The 5104-nt window shown below is 36.9% G+C and overlaps 1 pseudogene across 1 annotated transcript; it reads left to right on the top strand.

The window, feature by feature from the left end:
• The first annotated feature begins 850 nt into the window (after nt 1-850).
• Nucleotides 851-4391, top strand: LOC143599869 (uncharacterized; annotated as a pseudogene). Its single transcript, XR_013147371.1, has 5 exons — nt 851-1494; nt 1562-1801; nt 2025-2117; nt 2212-2648; nt 2722-4391. The product of XR_013147371.1 is annotated as an uncharacterized LOC143599869 (transcript).
• Nucleotides 4392-5104: the final 713 nt, after the last annotated feature.

Consider the following 5104-nt stretch of genomic DNA (forward strand, 5'->3'; position numbering starts at 1 on the left):
TTTTTGTTTTTATTTGTTCTTTTGCGTTGCACTTAGTATTATTATTATTATTATTATTATTATTATTACTTTTTGCGTTTTATTTGTGTTACGTCTTTTTTTTCACCTGCCTGTCATGAACTTTTAAAGTAATAACAATCCTAAATATTAACTTTTGACATACGCATTTTCATTTTGATGATTGTCACTCTTGTTATTTATGATCGATGTTACTCTAGAATCTCATGATAAACGGAAAAAAATAATGAAAAAACAAAAAAAGTATTAAAGTAAAAAAAGGTAATAATACTCAAAAAAAAAGAAGAAAAAAAAGTATTTAAGTAAAAACAAATAACAAACGTAAGTGAAACGCAAAATAAAAAAATTAGTTATAACACAACACACGGGTAAAATCACAAAAAGAAAAAAAAACTAGCTAGTTAAAATGGGTAAATATGTACTTTTTAATGTTTTAGTTGATGTAAGGGTAAAATAATCGTTTTAGTCAAAAAGACGTTCGGGCAGAAACGGTATGCGTAAGTGTATAATGAACATAATAAGCATTCGGAGCCAACATGTGTTTAGGAAAGGGTAGGGACCGATGGGTGTTTCAGTGAAGGGTAGGAGTAGGGTCCTGATCACAAGCGTTCTAAGGAACCTAAAGTTTTTAAATAAATAATAATTGAGATAATGTTTTATATGACTATCTTTTATGTGAAGTTCAACTGGTATGGCCTATAGTTCAGCGGGTAGAAAACCTATAACTTTGTTTTCCGTAGGATCAGTTTTTCCATTCAAAAGGGGGTTACGGAGCAGCTTGTTGCCCGCTTACATGTCTCTGTGGTTGGATCCTTTTTGTTCAGTAAATATGATTATGTGATCTTATTGTGGAATATAAATTGGATGTGCTTTACATATTCCTAACAACGCAGATTTAATAGAAGAAAGAATGACTCAAGAAGCAGTATTTGACGATACAAAATTGGACGACCACAAAGAAGAGGATAGAGAAGAAGCAGATGAAAGAGCAAAGGTTCACCATAGTTTGCATGTAGCCGCTTTAAGTCAAAGTTTTGAAACGGTTCATTCCATTTTGAGGGATGGGAAAGTTAGCGTGACTGACAAAATCGCCATTAATGGCAACACTGTGCTCCACCTAGTGGTTGGTATTACCAAAGAGAGATATTTTAGAAAAAATGTTAGAAATGGCTCCAGAAGGAAGCGCGTTACTCGGTATGCAAAATTCAGAAGGAAGCACACTGCTTCATGTTGCTGCTACTGCTATTGTTGGCAACACTCAGGCTGCTAAGATTTTGGTTAAAAAAAACCAAGATTTGTTGTATGCTAAGGACAACGAGGGTCAAACGCCACTAGCCAGAGCTTTTTCAAATATGCATACCGACACATATCTTTATTTGTTGGACCCCACCCCCACCAGTACCCCTGACATAGAGATGGCTAACTGTATCACTGGTGATGAGCTTCTGGTTAATGTTATTTCTTCTAAAGATTACGGTACGTAAAAACTGACCGCACTTACAACATTTTTACATTCTCTTTATTTGCTCTTGATTTTCTGCAGATTCAGCATTGGTTTTGATGACTAAGCATTACCGTAGTTTTCATAGTGACGCCGTGCTGATGGCTATAGCTCAAAACTTCCCATGTAAAATCAACATTTGGGAAAGAGCCGTCAATAGATGTTTGTTGCTAGTTTTCCTATGTTTTTTTTTTTTTGACTTTTTCTCCTTTTTAACATTTTGTCTAATACGCCAATTTTCTGTCTTGAAGTGTTTAGGGGTCCAGAAGATCTGTTTGGCATGATGCTCTTTGTAATTTGGTTTGCCTCGTGTGTTTTTTCCATTGTATTTTACCATAAAATGAAGGCATTTATGAATCAGTGGCTACGTGGATACTTTTATGGAGTAGCTGGTAGGTCAAAAGCTGATATTTTACCTTTGTTATGTTTAAAAAAATCGATAAAAGTCATCCTTTTTAACTAGTTAGTTTTACACTCCACAGTTCTAACATGTTATCTTACACAGCGTTGTTGATTATTGCTGTTCTTTTCAACCATATCATGAGGATATTAAGTAAGATTATTATTAAGCCTCTCCAGCGTATCACTATGCTATTACGTAAGACTTACCATCTCTATGTTATCAAATAAGAATAAAAAAATTGTCTCTTTTGCTTTAGTTGAGATACTATAATTCTTCCGTCCCTGTGCAGTACTGCGTATAAAGTTTGTTAAAGAGGGAGCTCAAGTGCACAATGATGCTACAGAGCTATTAAAAGCAGTATGCAATTTGGTAAAGCGTTCCATATATTCTGGATCCTACACTGACTATTACAAAAACTCGATTCTTGAAGCCACAAGAAATAATGCATCTGAGGTTGTAGTAACGATCGTGTCTTATTTCCCAGATGCCATTTGGAGTGCCAATGAAGATGGTCACAACATTATTCAATACGCTGTGTTAAAGCGTTCAGAAAAGGTTTACAACCTGCTATATCAAATGAGTGAACACAAGAATATTTATAGGACAATTAAAGATCGTTTAGGGAACAACCTCTTGCATTTGGCTGGGCGGTTGACACCTCTTGACAAACTTAACCGTACATCAGGTGCAGCTCTACAAGTACAACGCGAACTCCAATGGTTTAAGGTAGCAAAATTATTGATAAAATCATAGTCATTGACAAAAGCAGCATATGCAACATAATAGTGTAATCTTGCAGGAAGTTGAAGGATTTGTATGCCCTCTAAACATCATACAAAAGAACTCTTTCGGTGAAACACCTCAAATGGTGTTTACAAGAGAGCATAAAGAGTTAGTGGTTGAAGGAGAGAAATGGATGAAAGCAACTGCAGAGTCGTACACAATCACAACTGCATTAATCACCACCATCGTGTTTGCAGCGGCTATTACAGTGCCAGGAGGAAACAATCAGGACACGGGCTTCCCAGTTTTTACCAATGACCATGCCTTCACGATATTTGCAGTCTCGGATGCTGTATCACTGTTCACATCTGTCACATCCTTGTTAATGTTTTTGTCAATCCTCACGACACGTTTTGCTGAGGAAGACTTTCTGTTCAAGTTGCCTACAAAGTTGATAACTGGTCTAGCCACCTTGTTCATATCAACAACAGCCATGCTCGTAGCTTTCGGTGCAGCCTTATTCCTTGTGTTTGGTCAAGACAAATCATGGATTCTAGCTTCCATAGTTGCATTGACTTGGCTGCCCTTTACTTATTTTGTGACCTTGCAGTTTCCACTAATTGCAGACCTAGTGCGTTCCACATATGGTCATAGTATTTTTGGTAAGAAAAGTAATGACCCTTTCTATTAACTAGACGTGACAAGAGTCGAGTGGAAGAGGGGTAATTCTTATAGGAGGACCCATATATAGCTCGTTTTAAAAGTGAAGCATGATATCTGCTAGTTAATGTGACCCGGTCTCCGTTGGGAACTAGGCAAGGCAACAAGCGTGAGAGTATTACATTTATTTTCGGAGTTAATGGGCATCATGGAACTTGGAACCTTTGCTTTTCTATTTCTTTTTCTTTTAAAGCATTTTAGTTTTTATGTCTTTATTTAAGCAATTTTAAATTTAGCACTATATATTCATTGTAATAGTTTTATTTGAAGCAGAATAAAATCTCAGAAAATTGCTCCAATACCAACTATATATATTCAGTTCTTGTTCTCTGATTTTATCCAACATTTGGTATCAGAGCAAGGTTCGAAATCCAGTCTTGATCGTTACATGCCAAATTACCCTCGTTTCAATACCGTGTCCGTTGTCGCCAATACCTTAGCCCCAAAAGAAATCAGTACCGTATCTCACCAAATCCAGACATAAACCCTGACAAACTACACGACTTAGGCGATCGAGATCAGAATGGAAGCGTAACGGACGCTCAAGGGTTGTAGGATTCCATCGAACCACCAAACGGAGCGGTGGAAGATGAGAAGATGAACAGGATAGCTCGCACATTCATCTTTCAAGCGATCCCAGAAGATGTTTTAATTTAAGTGGTAAAGAAGAAAACGACGAAGGAGGTTTGGGAATCGCTGAAAAATACGGTACGTTGGTGCCAAACATGTGTAGAAGGCACACTTAAAACTCCCCCAAAATTGAGTTTGAGGCACTTAAGATGAAAGACGGCGAGCCGGTGTGAAGCCATACGAAAGAACAAAAATACAAATAAATAGTGTTTAGAAACGTAACTCAATAAAGTTAATGACAGGCTTTGGCTTTGTATCGTTCCAGCTTATTATGACTAAGTTATTGCTTAACCTTTGTCCAACAATTATGTTGTCAAATCTGACGTGGTAAGAGTCAAGTGGAAGAGGAGTAATTCTTATAGGACCCATAGCAAGTCTAGATGATAAAGGCGCTCAATGCGGCCCACATTTGAGAACGGTGAAGAGAATGTTGGATAATTAATTTTTCGAGAAAAATGGGGTTTCAGTGTTTCGCTCATCAATTATATCCTTAATTTCAGTTTAACATATAGTAAATTTTGCGCCCGTAAAAATAGTAGCGTCGGCCCGTAGATAAAAGTTATTTTTCTAGCATTCGCGTGACACTATAACCCAAAAATAATGAAACAAACGAAAAAGGATGCAAGCTTTCTACACAAATGTTCATATTGTCATGTCAGGAATATTATATTGTTATAGATATGGGGGCATGTCAAGAATATTATATTGCTTAGTGATGAAACATTCCCTGGTGTTGTGAAACACGACCCATGCAGGTTACGTAGCTTCTATATATACATGCATATATGATATATCAACTTAAATATATTATACTTAAAGTCATGAGTTCAATCATGTCCACCAAATATCCATTTCCATCACATGTCTCTGTCCAGAGCTTTGTTACCATGAAGCTGAGTGATAGGGGCATGTTTGATTTATGGAAAACGCAGATGCTATATCTCGTTGAGAGCCATGATATGCTTGATTTCATCAATGTCGGAATCAGTGGTTTAATGGATGATGATGATTACAAGCTATGGAAAAGATCGGATGCACTTGTTCGTGGCTGGATTCTTGGTTCCCTATCTGAACAAGCGGCCATAAAGGTCTTGAGGCATCTTAAATTC

This window comes from Bidens hawaiensis, unplaced genomic scaffold, assembly GCF_021521415.1.
Source record: "Bidens hawaiensis isolate Kalapana, Puna unplaced genomic scaffold, B.hawaiensis_p1.1 tig00053004_1, whole genome shotgun sequence".
NCBI lineage: Eukaryota > Viridiplantae > Streptophyta > Magnoliopsida > Asterales > Asteraceae > Bidens > Bidens hawaiensis.